Genomic DNA, 15,858 nt, shown 5'->3' with positions numbered 1-15,858 from the left:
TGGGCATATAAGAGGCTGGAATGAAAAAATGTAGGAAAGACATTTAAACATCGTGTTACATATTGAAGAGTCCCACATCTGGTAAATGGGAATGAGACAAGAACAATGTAAACCCAAAAAGAAGGAAAAGTTGGTTATAGTTTGAGTTAATAAAAGCATCTGTCATGTCATGGATGGAAAATCTATTCAGGGACTTGTTCTTTATCTGAGCACCCCTGCAAGTGTTCATGCCATTTCTTATTTGACATATTATTATCCTCAGCACACAAGACCAGTTCCTTCTTACAAAACATTTTTTGTTCTATTTTTCCTGATTCTTCTCAGGACAACACAGGGGCACTGTGGTTTGCACTGCTTTTTAACATTGCCAGCCACCTAGATTCATTTACATATCCAGTCATCCTGTGTGCAGTGTTTGAATGTTTTCCCCTTGTTCAAGTCGGCTTTCTATGTGTACTTATGTTTCCTCCATTTATCAAACAACCAAATAACGTAGTTTGATGTGCCAATGTAGAGAAAAATGTTGAATAAAGAAATTTTAAGTTGGGGATAAATGTATTATTATCATGTGCCAGACGCATTTGAGATGCATTGTGGTTTATTTTTTAAGTATTGGTATTTCATATTGATTCCAGTAAAATATAATTATGCTCATTTAACTCACAGCTAACTCAACATTGTTGCAGTTAGAATTCTGTGCCTTTTTTTTTTTTTTTTTTTTTATTATTTTATTAATTTTCATTGTAATCATTCCATACAAACAGATCAATTTATAACCCAACAAAATTGAAGACAAATCAAACCCCACCCCTGAGAAGGAGAGCTTAGCTAAAGGAAAATTGCTTAAGGCTTTTTAATAAGGCAACAATAAACAAAAGAAAGGGAGAAGTAAATATATATGTAAATAAGAGATGGAGAAGGGAGTTAAATGCGGTAATAGTTATTTCTCTTATTCTAAAATAATATTGATTAAATCCTGCCAGGTTTTGAAAAAATTTTGTACAGATCCTCTAACTGAGAATTTTTTTCCAATTTCAAATAATATAAAACATCGGTTTCCCAGTGACTTAAAAGAGGAGAATTAGGATTCTTCCAATTTAACAAAATAAGTCTGCGTGTCAAAAGTGTAGTGAATGCAATCACCGTTTCCTTGTCCTTCTCCAATTCAAGTCCATCTGGAAGAACACCGAACACAGCTGTTAATGGGTTAGGAGGGATTGTGATACCAAGGCTGTCTGAAAGGCACTTAAAAATTTTTGTCCAAAATGATGTTAGTTTGGTGCAGGCCCAGAACATGTGACCCAGTGAGGCAGGAGCTTGGCTGCAGTGTTCGCAGGTTGGATCCGGTTCTTTCTGACTTTTCTTCTTGTTACTCATGCTTGTATATTGTAGTGGAAGTTCCTTGGTCGGGTTAAATACAGGATACCTCTAAATAATATGAAATACGTGGGAAAATAAAGCCGCTGCTAGCGGAGCTCTGCTTCAGACGTCCATCTCCTATAAACGGACCAAACCGACTATAAATTAGAAATTTTGTTAAACAGAAATTGCCCGATTTCCCCCACCTTGCACCCTCCACAATGCTGGAAAAAATACTGCTCAATTCTGAGGAAACAAACACTATTTCCGCAATATATAAAATCTTATTAGAGTCCCTACCTTTCAAAGATCCAAGAGGACATTGGGAAGAAGATCTCTTAATCAATATATCAGAAAAGGAGTGGAAGGTAGCAAAGCAGAGAATTCACTCGAGTTCTATATGCGCAAAGCATAGAATTATTCAACTAAAAATTATATATCGAGCTCATCTGTCTCGCTTAAAACTGTCCAAAATGTTTCCAGGCCAGGATCCAACCTGCGAGCGCTGCAACCAAGCTCCTGCCTCACTGGGTCACATGTTCTGGGCCTGCACCAAACTAACATCATTTTGGACAAAAATTTTTAAGTGCCTCTCAGACAGCCTTAGTATCACAATCCCTCCTAACCCACTAACAGCTGTGTTTGGTGTCCTTCCAGATGGACTTGAATTGGAGAAGGACAAGCAAATGGCGATTGCATTCACTACACTCTTGGCACGCAGACTTATTTTGTTAAATTGGAAGAATCCTAATTCTCCTCTTATAAGTCAGTGGGAAACCGATGTTTTATATTATTTGAAATTGGAAAAAATCAAATTTTCAGTTAGAGGATCTGTACAAAATTTTTTCAAAACTTGGCAGGATTTGATCAATATTATTTTAGAATAAGAGAATTAACTATTATTGTATTTAACTCCCTTCTCCATCTCTTATGTATATAGATATTTACTTCTCCCCTTCTTTTGTCTAATGTTGCCTTATTAAAAAGCTTAAAGAAATTTTCCTTTAGCTAAGCTCTCCTTCTCAGGGGTGGGGTTTGATTTGTTTTCAAATTTGTTGGGTTATAAATGGATCTGTTTGTATGGAATGATTACAATGAAAATTAATAAAATAAAAATATAAAAAAAAAAAAATAAAAAATAAAAAAAAAAAAAATTTCTAATTTGAAGATAGTAAAAGAAATGTGTAGCTGGGAGGTTGAATTTTGAACGTAATTGTTCAAAAGATGTAAATATGTTGTCTATATAAAGATCTCTGAGCATTTTAATCCCAAAACTTTTCCAGGTATTAAAAACTGGATATACTTGTGAAGGTTGAAAGAGGTGGTTCTCTTGCAGAGGTGCCACTGATAAAAGATTTTCCATCTTAAAATGCTTTCTAATTTGGTTCCATATTCTGAGTGAGTAAAGCACAATTGGGTTATTAGTATATTTGCGATAGCTTTCATTTATTGGAGAGCAGAGCAGGGAATATAAAGAAATACTACAGGATTTTACTTTTATTGCGGACCAAGCCTGTGTATGCTCATTTATTTGTGTCCAGGTTTTTATGGCTTGCATGTTTGCTGCCCAGTAATAAAACTGAAAATTGGGTAAAGCCATGCCACCTTCTGCCTGAGGTCTTTGTAGGGTCGCTCTTCGGATACGTGGGTGTTTTGAGTTCCAAATGAATGAGGTTATTGTTGAATCTAACTGTTTAAAAAATGATTTATTGATATATATTGGAATGTTTTGAAATAAAAAGAGAAGTTTAGGAAGGATATTCATCTTAACAATGTTAATTCTTCCGGCTAGAGTGAGATGAAGGGTTGACCATCTATGCAAGTCTTGCTTAATTTTTTCCATACAGACGCCAAAATTTTGTTGATAAAGAGCTTTATGTTTACTTGTGATATTTACCCCTAGGTATTTAAACTGATCTGCTATGGTAAAAGGTAGAGTGTCTAATCTAATATTATATGCTTGTGAATTCACTGGAAAGAGTATACTTTTATTCAGATTAATTCTAAGACCAGATATCTTTTGAAATTCTGTTAGTGCTGTTAAAACAGCAGGGACAGTGTTTTCTGGGTCTGATATATATAAGACCATATCATCTGCATATAGAGAAATTTTCTGTTCCAGTCCTTCTCTGACAATCCCCTTTATCTGATAAGAATTTCGGCAGTGAACCGCCAGTGGTTCAATAGCGATAGCAAACAACAGTGGCGACAAGGGACATCCTTGTCTGGTACCACGTTCTAGTTTAAAGTAGTCTGAGCAAATGTTATTAATACAAACTGAAGCTGTGCCTTTTTAAAATAAATATCTTCATCTCTTCATGTTCTCAGAAGAATGATGAATATTTTGAGTATTTTCAATACTCAATAGAATAGATTATGATTTATTATAGATTATTATTATAGATGCTCAAAAATAGTCAATGAAACTTCTGGGATATTGATCTGGTCAGTTAAGTAGCAGAGAGGGTTGTTAATCAGTTTCAGCTGCTTTGGTGTTAATGAAATTAACAACAGGTGCACTAGAGGGGCAACAATGAGATGACACCCAAAATAGGAATGGTTTAACAGGTGGAGACCATCAACATTTTTATGTCCTTATCTTTTCTGACTGTTTTTTCACTAGTTTTGCATTAGGCTATGGTCAGTATCACTACTGGTAGCATGAGGCGATACCTGGACGCTACAGAGGGTGCACAAGTAGTCCAACTTCTCCAGGATGGAACTTCAATATGTGCCATTGCCAGAAGGTTTGTGTGTCTCCCAGCACAGTCTCAAGGGCATGAAGGAGATTCCAGGACACAGACAGTTACTCTAGGAGAGCTGGACAGGATGTAGAAGGTCATTAACCCATCAGTAGGACCGGTGTCTGCTCCTTTGGGCAAGGAGGAACAAGATGTACATTGCCAGAGCCCTACAAAATGACCTCCAAATGTCTCTGACTAAACAATCAGAAACATACTTCAGGGTGGCCTGAGGGCCCAACATCCTCTAGTGGGCCCTGTACTCACTGCCCGGTACTGTGAAGCTCGATTGGTATTTGCCATAGAATAACAGAATTGTCAGGTCCACCACTGGTGCCCTGTGCTTTTCACAGATGAGAGCTGGTTCACCCTGAGCACATGTGACAGACATGAAAGGGTCTGGAAAAGCCATGGAGAACATTATGCTGCCTGTAACATTATTCAGCATGATCGGTTTGGTGGTGGGTCAGTGATGGTCTGGGGAGGCATATCCATGGAGGGAGGCACAGACCTCTACAGGCAAGACAACGGCACCTTGACTGCCATTAGATATTGGGATGAAATCCTTGGAGCCATTTTCAGACCCTATGCTGGTGCAGTGGGTCCTGGGTTCCTCATGGTGCGCGACAATGCCCGGCCTCATGTGGCAAGAATATGCAGGCAGTACCTGGAGGATGTAGGAATTGATACCATTGACCGTGGTGGGGGCCACCACATTCGCCTGACCTAAATCCAATAGAACACCTCTGGGACATTATGTTTCGGTCCATCCAACGTCTCCAGATTGCACCTCAGACTGTCCAGGGGTTCAGGGATGCCCTGGTCCAGATCTTGGAGGAGATCCATCAGGACACCATCCGTCATCTCATTAGGAGCATGCCCTGACGTTGTCAGGCATGCATACAAGCACGTGGGAGCCATACAAACTACTGAGTATGATTATGAGTTGCTGCAATGAAATTTCGCACAATGGACTAGCCTGCCGCATCATTTTTTCACTTGAATTTTCAGGGTGTCTTTGAATTTAGCCCTCTGTAGGTTGATATCGTGTATAGATATACATAATGTTTTTTTCCCATTGAGATCTGATGTGTTTTCAAAATGTTCCTTATAATATATATATGCACTATATATATCATATATATATATATATATATATATATACAGTGCATCCAGAAAGTATTCACAGTGCATCACTTTTTCCACATTTTGTTATGTTACAGCCTTATTCCAAAATGGATTAAATTCATTTTTTTCCTCAGAATTCTGCACACCACACCCCATAATGACAATGTGAAAAAAGTTTACTTGAGGTTTTTGCAAATTTATTAAAAATAAAAAAACTGAGAAATCACATGTACATAAGTATTCACAGCCTTTGCTCAATACTTTGTCGATGCACCTTTGGCAGCAATTACAGCCTCTTTTTTAATATGATGCCACAAGCTTGGCACACCTATCCTTGGCCAGTTTCGCCCATTCCTCTTTGCAGCACCTCTCAAGCTCCATCAGGTTGGATGGGAAGTGCCGGTGCACAGCCATTTTAAGATCTCTCCAGAGATGTTCAATCAGATTCAAGTCTGGGCTCTGGCTGGTCCACTCAAGGACATTCACAGAGTTGTCCTGAAGCCACTCCTTTGATATCTTGGCTGTGTGCTTAGGGTTGTTGTCCTGCTGAAAGACGAACCGTCGCCCCAGTCTGAGGTCAAGAGCGCTCTGGAGCAGGTTTTCATCCAGGATGTCTCTGTACATTGCTGCAGTCATCTTTCCCTTTATCCTGACTAGTCTCCCAGTTCCTGCCGCTGAAAAACATCTCCACAGCATGATGCTGCCACCACCATGCTTCACTGTAGGGATTGTGCCAGGTTTCCTCCAAACGTGACGCCTGGCATTCACGCCAAAGGGTTCAATCTTTGTCTCATCAGACCAGAGAATTTTCTTTCTCATGGTCTGAGAGTCCTTCAGGTGCCTTTTGGCAAACTCCAGGCAGGCTGCCATGTGCCTTTTACTAAGGAGTGGCTTCCGTCTGGCCACTCTACCATACAGGCCTGATTGGTGGATTGCTGCAGAGATGGTTGTCCTTCTGGAAGATTCTCCTCTCTCCACAGAGGACCTCTGGAGCTCTGACAGAGTGACCATTGGGTTCTTGGTCACCTCCCTGACTAAGGCCCTTCTCCCCCGATCGCTCAGTTTAGATGGCCGGCCAGCTCTAGGAAGAGTCCTGGTGGTTTTAAACTTCTTCCACTTACGGATGATGGAGGCCACTGTGCTCATTGGGACCTTCAAAGCAGCAGAAATTTTTCTGTAACCTTCCCCAGATTTGTGCCTCGAGTCAAACCTGTCTCGGAGGTCTACAGACAGTTCCTTTGACTTCATACTTGGTTTGTGCTCTGACATGAACTGTCAACTGTGGGACCTTATATAGACAGGTGTGTGCCTTTCCAAATCATGTCCAATCAACTGAATTTACCACAGGTGGACTCCAATTAAGCTGCAGAGACATCTCAAGGATGATCAGGGGAAAGAGGATGCACCTGAGCTCAATTTCGAACTTCATGGCAAAGGCTGTGAATACTTATGTACATGTGCTTCCTCAATTTTTTTATTTTTAATAAATTTGCAAAAATTTCAAGTAAACTTTTTTCACGTTGTCATTATGGGGTGTTGTGTGTAGAATTCTGAGGAAAAAATGAATTTAATCCATTTTGGAATAAGGCTGTAACATAACAAAATGTGGAAAAAGTGATGCGCTGTGAATACTTTCCGGATGCACTATATATATATATACAGTGGTGTGAAAAACTATTTGCCCCCTTCCTGATTTCTTATTCTTTTGCATGTTTGTCACACAAAATGTTTCTGATCATCAAACACATTTAACCATTAGTCAAATATAACACAAGTAAACACAAAATGCAGTTTTTAAATGGTGGTTTTTATTATTTAGGGAGAAAAAAAAAATCCAAACCTACATGGCCCTGTGTGAAAAAGTAATTGCCCCCTGAACCTAATAACTGGTTGGGCCACCCTTAGCAGCAATAACTGCAATCAAGCGTTTGCAATAACTTGCAATGAGTCTTTTACAGCGCTCTGGAGGAATTTTGGCCCACTCATCTTTGCAAAATTGTTGTAATTCAGCTTTATTTGAGGGTTTTCTAGCATGAACCGCCTTTTTAAGGTCATGCCATAGCATCTCAATTGGATTCAGGTCAGGACTTTGACTAGGCCACTCCAAAGTCTTCATTTTGTTTTTCTTCAGCCATTCAGAGGTGGATTTGCTGGTGTGTTTTGGGTCATTGTCCTGTTGCAGCACCCAAGATCGCTTCAGCTTGAGTTGACAAACAGATGGCCGGACATTCTCCTTCAGGATTTTTTGGTAGACAGTAGAATTCATGGTTCCATCTATCACAGCAAGCCTTCCAGGTCCTGAAGCAGCAAAACAACCCCAGACCATCACACTACCACCACCATATTTTACTGTTGGTATGATGTTCTTTTTCTGAAATGCTGTGTTCCTTTTACGCCAGATGTAACGGGACATTTGCCTTCCAAAAAGTTCAACTTTTGTCTCATCAGTCCACAAGGTATTTTCCCAAAAGTCTTGGCAATCATTGAGATGTTTCTTAGCAAAATTGAGACGAGCCCTAATGTTCTTTTTGCTTAACAGTGGTTTGCGTCTTGGAAATCTGCCATGCAGGCCGTTTTTGCCCAGTCTCTTTCTTATGGTGGAGTCGTGAACACTGACCTTAATTGAGGCAAGCAAGGCCTGCAGTTCTTTAGACGTTGTCCTGGGGTCTTTTGTGACCTCTCGGATGAGTCGTCTCTGCGCTCTTGGGGTAATTTTGGTCGGCCGGCCACTCCTGGGAAGGTTCACCACTGTTCCATGTTTTTGCCATTTGTGGATAATGGCTCTCACTGTGGTTCGCTGGAGTTCCAAAGCTTTAGAAATGGCTTTATAACCTTTACCAGACTGATAGATCTCAATTACTTCTGTTCTCATTTGTTCCTGAATTTCTTTGGATCTTGGCATGATGTCTAGCTTTTGAGGTGCTTTTGGTCTACTTCTCTGTGTCAGGCAGCTCCTATTTAAGTGATTTCTTGATTGAAACAGGTGTGGCAGTAATCAGGCCTGGGGGTGGCTACGGAAATTGAACTCAGGTGTGATACACCACAGTTAGGTTATTTTTTAACAAGGGGGCAATTACTTTTTCACACAGGGCCATGTAGGTTTGGATTTTTTTTCTCCCTAAATAATAAAAACCATCATTTAAAAACTGCATTTTGTGTTTACTTGTGTTATATTTGACTAATAGTTAAATGTGTTTGATGATCAGAAACATTTTGTGTGACAAACATGCAAAAGAATAAGAAATCAGGAAGGGGGCAAATAGTTTTTCACACCACTGTATATATATATATATATATATATATATATATATATATATATATATATATATATATATATACTGTATATATACACTGTATATAAATAAATGTTGCCACGGTGCCCTCTTCAATTGCAAGAAGCAGATCATGGAATGTTGCATGGTTTATTGTCAAATAATGCAATGATGGTTCGATCCCGGAGAGGGGAGCAGTAGAGTGTGTACGTCTCATGAGCCCAAACGAGGGCGAAACACGTGTTGCGTACTCTGCATTATTTGACAGTAAACTGTGCAATATTCCATGATCTGCTTCTCACAACTGAAGAGGGCACCGTGGCGGATGTTTGCCGAATGGCAGACCAACCACAAGCGTTACCAGGTAACCACCCACACAACACACAATTCAGGTCGAGACTCAGACTACGAATGCAATGAATATATATATATATATATATATATATATATATATATATATATATATATATATATATATATATATATATATATATATATATAACCAGAAAAAGTTCAGGGCTGTTGTTTTAACGTCTCTAAGGTGAGTTATCTTGGTTGTTATGCACAGTAAAAGCACTGTTTTTTTAGTTGTTGTTTGCTCACAGGCTTGGTGTATGTACACACACTTAAAGTGCTCAGTACTGTGAGCTAGAGCAATGACCTGTTAATCAGCATCTTTTTCATTAAATTCAATGCAAATGTATAGGTGAATAATTGTGGATAATGTTTAGTTAATTATTGAAGGGTTCCTGACGGATATCTTTGTCATGGACCAGTTTTTTACCCACGCTGCATGGACGGCACAACAATATATTATGGCATAGTCCACATTTAGTAATGCAAACATACAATGGAATCACTCGATTCAGTCCTATAAAAAAAACTCGGGATGAAAAAAGAAGAATAAAGAAGAAGGTAGAAGCTTTAGCATTAACTCTGAAAATAATAATAAAGGCTCCATCAGCCTTGGCCCTTAACCACAGTTGAACACTTCATTGATTTAAGATAGAAAACTTACATTAAAGCTGCTGTATTTGTTATTTTTTATTACTTTTTAACGACTATAATAGGCTTTTACTAAGTCTTGCTATTTCAATCTTACAAGGTCTTTACTATTATCAAGTTATTCCTGTCTAACCATGGAAAGGGACTTCAGAGATGGCAAAGATTGTCATTTATTACCATGATTGAGTGCACCTGCCTGCAAAGTAATTTATTTTAGAACCTCCAGAGTGGGGCCTGGTGGTTATAAATTTAGAATAGGAAGGATTTTTTTCCAAAAATTATGAACTAAATAACAAAGCAGTTTCAGAATTTTCAGTTTAGAACACAAGTTCACTTTGGTTAGAAAAACCTTGTGAATGGACTGGAAAGGAAATAGGAAGTGTATTTTAAGTGACGTAATTAAGACATTTCAACATCTGGAATCATGAATTAGGCAGGAGGTTTGTGGTAAGATAAACAGGGACAGAGTGGATGCTAAGTAAATTATTTGCAACAAATACTTGTGCTAACTGTGATATGGCTGCTTCTTTACCAGTTTGCTCTCTCCATATCAGTATCTGCCATTTCAAAAGTCTGTTAATTATTAAAATAATATATAATGAATGAAATCTAAAGAAAATTACATCCTGTCACATTTAGCAATCATAACTCAAACATTAAATGTATCGATGCCAGTGAATTAAGAGTGAAAAGTATGTTTGACATTTTAATTTATAAGCAGTGTTTCCTGCACATGGGTCTCTAGAGTAGTTTATAAATTCAGGGCAGTAACAACTTTCATCTTTAAAGCTATTGCTGAATCCTGCTTCTCTGCCATTCATATTACAATGTGGAGGCACAGAGGTCACACCATATACACAAGAGAAATAACAAATCCAAGCTTTTTTTCCTAAGAGGAATTAGTTATGCGTACAGATTTAAACTACTTGCTTATCTTATTCAGTTTTTAAGTGTCCATATTAATCAAGGTTAGCTTAAAAAGAATGGAGCAGCATTAAATACAACTAGAATACTGAAATTAAGTGTTATTATTTAACAATGAAATACAAAAAAAACTGAAATCTGAATATATCCAGCAACCATCATATCATTCCTCGATTGTCATCAAGAATATTGATCATGTAATTATTTTCTAAATGTAGCACTGCTTTTGCTATTGGTATTCTACTAATTGCTAATATGTCAGGGGTAATGTAGAGAAGTTCGTCATCATGGTACCATTACTGGTGATGGTGATTACTTTCAGCTCATGATGATGAACATGTGCACCTTTCTTAATAATGCTCTAATTTGAAAACAATTTAAAACATTGTTGGAAATTATCTTCTACCAATTATTTTCCCACTATTTTAATGTTAATCATCTTTAGATTTTTGTGAGATAAATCATTGCTAGATTCAACTTTTGTATTCCTGTCAAATGAAAAATGCTTTTAAATTGTTAAAATAAGCTCCAGCGAATGACCCAGCTCTTTTAAACAATATAGTGTGTAGGACCTCTTTACTAAGTTCACCTTCCCACCCACACAACTGACTCCACAATACTGTTAAAAAGCCAACGCCTATAGATTGTGTATGTGCAATCCAGCCCAAACATTACCTTCATCAACGTTAATGCAGTTAACCAATGGCCAACATTGTGTGAGTAGATTTATACTTGGAGTGCTTAGGTGGTGCTGTGATAGCACACCAAGTGTCTTTGGACTGAGGACATGCTGGCTCTATGAATGTGACAATAGAAAGATGATCATCTAGGCGGTATGGGGGAATAGCACTATGGTTAATGGGGCAACAGGTGGTCACAACAACTCTATCAATGCTTCCCTTTCTGATGACTACCAGAGGTATGTTTTATGCAATGTTTTCTTTACAATATTTATCCTTGACTAGGACTAGTGTCAGACTTGAGTGGCATTGATTGGAGAAGAAATGGACATTTTACAGATGTGTTCCACTTGTTTCAGAGGTCTGATGATTTCTGGATTTGTAGTTGAAAACAAAGGAGACAAAAATCTCAAATGATACATTAGTAGAGCATTCCTGCCTTTTGTTTTGTTTATTGTTATTTATTTTTTGTCTTTACAAATTGCCAACCTCTGTGCTATACGGTGAGGGAATGTTTCAAGACGAGGGGATAATTTGGAAGGGCAAGACAGAAATGTAGTAATGGTGAAACAGAGCTGAGATCAGAAAAAACACAAAAATCAAAATTCCACAAATGATAGGGCAGAACTACAAGGAGTAATCTTTAAACAAAGCCAAATTCAGGAAATCAAAATTGAATCTATAACAATTCTTTAGAAGTTAACCTAAATAAACATTTGTTTCCTCTGTATCTATTGAGTGAGTGATTGTCATTAAATCTATATCAACAGAGCCAATGACATCACCAGTAGTGGCTATTGCTCTCAAATGATGGTATTCAAAATAATGTAAAAATAAAAAGAAATAAAATGATGATGAAAATCAATATAATTTAAACAAAGCCAAATGCAAAAACTTATGATAAAATTGAAATATGTATAACAAAAAAAACCTATAAAGTGTAAAAATCCAGAACCTGACACATTACATTGCTTAGTATTTTGCAGATCCCAAGTTGTGGCCATCTTCATATGTGTGGAGTGGCTGGGAAGAAAAACAAATGCAGACACTTGGAGAACATAACAATTTTACTGGATACACCATTTACAATAAAGACACCAGATCTATGAGGCAGCAGCACAAACCATAGTATCCCCTGTGAAAAATATAACCAATAAACCATTTCATGGAACAGTTCTTATGTTTGAGGCTAGCTGGAGCCTACTTCTATAGCATTGGACACAAAGTAGTGATACTGTGAAGGAAATTTTTCTACATGACTATTAAAAAATACTAGTTATATTATTTTCGTTGAAGCACCTATTTTCTAAAGTGCTTATTTAAGTCAGGCTCAAGGGGACTGGAGTCTGTCTTGCCAACACTGGGTGCAAGGTTTGCTTAATCAGTCATGTTTTCTTAGTTTAAAAGTACATATACTTAAGAAAGAAAGAATAAAAAATATTAAAGCAATACACCACCCAAAAATAATGTTTTTAATTTATTACTTGCCCAGCATTGTTTGTAATATGGTCTGAGAAAAAAAATAATCTCATGTTTTTGTGGAGCACATGATCACGAAATTCCTGATGCAATGGCAACCTAGATTGAATAGTAGCAAGCAATATAAATATGTCCATAAAAAATGTAAAATTACTCATGTCACATAATTATTGTGAATTTCCCCTTGGGATTAATAAAGTATCTATCTATCTATCCATTTCCCAACCCGCTGAATCTGAACACAGGGTCACGGGGGTCTGCTGGAGCCAATCCCAGCCAACACAGGAACCAATCCTGGGCAGGGTGCCAACCCACCGCAGGACACACACAAACACGGGCCAATTTAGAATCGCCAATCCACCTACCCTGCATGTCTTTGGACTGTGGAAGGAAACCAGAGCGCCCGGAGGAAACCCACGCAGACACGGGGAGAACATGCAAACTCCACGCATCTATCTAATCCAAATTTTAGGTATCTAGTAAGTTGCTCAAAAAAATCCAAAACGTGCATTTTGAAAAAAAAAAAAAGCTATTTCTGGAAAATGTTCTAGTGCATGGGAGAGAGACGTGTTTAGATTAAAGCATGAGATTACATTTTTTCTTGAACATCACTACAAACAATGGGGGCAAAGTAGCACAGAACTTTGACTAGATGGGAAAATGCAGTTGAGAGGAAAGTGACTTTGTCTGAGCTCTGGAAAGTCGAGCCTCACTGGATCAGATTTCTCATCCAGGCAGTATATGACATGCTTCCAAGCCATTCAGATCTGCACACCTGGGGTGTAGCAGAGTCACCAGCATGTCCACTATGTTCCAAGCAAGGAACACTAGAACACATCCTCACATCCTCAGCAGCTTTACAAGGGCACTTTGGGAGAAAAGATATTGATGGAGGCATGTTCAGGTCCTGAAGACCATCACTGAAGCAATTAACACAGGACTTGAATGGGTGAAGTGGTGCTGAATTCGTTATAAACAAATTAAACTCTTTCACTAGGATAGATTTACCTGATTTACATAAAATAATTTCTCAGGTGAAACCCTCAACCTGTGCCCTTGACCCAATACCAACAAATTTTTTCAAAGAAGTATTGGGCGTGCTAATTGATAATGTTCTTGACATAGTAAATTCGTCATTAGATACGGGGGTCTTCCCAGACTGTCTTAAAACTGCTGTAGTTAAACCCCTACTTAAGAAAAATAATCTCGACCCCTCTGCTCTTGAAAATTACAGACCTATCTCTAACCTGCCTTTCTTAAGTAAAATTCTAGAGAAGGCAGTCATTATGCAGTTAAATGATCACCTCAATAAACATGCTATTCTTGATAAATTTTAGTCAGGTTTTAGAACAAATCACAGCACAGAAACTGCACTCGTTAAAGTAGTAAATGATTTGCGGGTAAATGCAGACAGAGGTCATTTATCTGTTCTCATCCTCTTAGATCTGAGTGCCGCATTTGACACCATTGTTCATAATATTCTTAGAATTCGCCTTAGTCAATGGGTGGGCCTCTCTGGCTTGGTTGGTTTGAATCCTACCTGGCAGGGAGAAAATTCTTTGTTAGTTGTGGTAATTATAATTCACAGACACATGATATCCTATATGGTGTTCCACAAGGCTCTATCCTGGGTCCACTGCTCTTCTCAATCTACATGCTTCCATTAGGTCAGATTATCTCAGGGCACAACGTGAGCTACCACAGCTATGCTGATGACACACAGCTGTTTTTATCAATTGCACCTGATGACCCCGAATCTCTTGATTCACTAACACAATGTCTAACTTGTAGCTCAGAATGGATGAATAGTAACTTTCTCAAATTAAATAAAGAGAAAACCAAAATCTTAGTGATTGGAAATAATGGATACAATGAGGCTATTAGAAATAAACTGGATGCATTAGGATTAAAAGTCAAAACAGAGGTAAAAAGCTTAGGGGTAACTGTTGACTGTAATCTATATTTTAAATTGCATATTAATCAGATCACTAGGACAGCATTTTTTCACTTAAGAAACATAGCAAAAGTTAGACCTCTTATATCATTGAAAGATGTGGAGAAACTAGTTCACGCGTTTGTTTTCAGTTGACTAGATTACTGTAATGCACTCCTCTCAGGACTACCCAAAAAAGACATAAATCATTTGCAGCTAGTGCAGAATGCAGCTGCTAGAATCCTAACCAGGAAAAGAAAATCCGAGCACATCTCTCCAGTTTTGATGTCACTACACTGGTTACCTGTGTCGTTCAGGATTGACTTTAAAATTCTGCTCATGGTTTATAAAGCCTTAAATAATCTCGACCCCATCTTATATATCGGAATGTCTGACACCTTATATTCCAAATCGCAACCTCAGATCCTCAACTGAGTGTCTCTTTAGAATTCCAAAAGCAAAACTTAAAAGAAGTGGTGAGGCGGCCTTCTGCTGTTATGCACCTAAAATCTGGAATAGCCTGCCAGTAGGAATTTGCCAGGCTAATACAGTGGAGCACTTTAAAAAACTACTGAAAACACATTACTTTAACATGGCCTTCTTATAACTTCAATGTAATTTAAATCCTGATACTCTGTATATCCAATTTATTATAATAACTATTTATGATGGCTCTAAAATCTGTACTAACCCCTACTCTCTCTTCTGTTTCCTTTTCTGGTGTCCTTTTGGTGGTGGCTTGTGCCACCACCATCTACCCAAAGCACCATGATGTTCCAACAATGATGGATGGATTAAAAGCCAGAAGTCTGTTTGACGATCAGCATCAAGTGACTCCGTGAGAACCCTAACTATAAAGAGGACTATTTCATTTATATTAGGTAGAATGCCCAGAGGGGACTGGGCGGCTCGTGGCCTGGAACCCCTACAGATTTAATTTTTTTCTCCAGCTATCTGGAGTTTTTTTTGTTTTTGTTTTTTTCTGTCCACCCTGGCCTTTGGACCTTACTCCTTTTCTATGTTAACTAATGTTGTCTTATTTTACTTTCTTATTTTGTCTTTTATTTTTCTTTTCTTCAGTATGTAAAGCACTTTGAGCTACTTTTTGTATGAAAATGTGCTATATAAATAAATGTTGTTGTTGTTGTTGACCCTCCAAGAAGACCATCACCTTTTTCAGAGCTGGACAGCAGCCAGATCCTGCCAAGAGATTATAAATCTGCATGCATCCTGGGATCAGTAAGAGACTGGAAGTTATTGGTAGAACTCGGATGACAGCTGAAGTTCCCCAGCCAAATTGCAGTCATCATGCGACCAGATAAATGCCTTGTGTCTGA

The sequence above is a fragment of the Erpetoichthys calabaricus genome, chromosome 1 (genome assembly GCF_900747795.2).
Source record: "Erpetoichthys calabaricus chromosome 1, fErpCal1.3, whole genome shotgun sequence".
Classification (NCBI taxonomy): domain Eukaryota; kingdom Metazoa; phylum Chordata; class Cladistia; order Polypteriformes; family Polypteridae; genus Erpetoichthys; species Erpetoichthys calabaricus.
Note: the sequence above shows the minus strand (reverse complement) of the source record.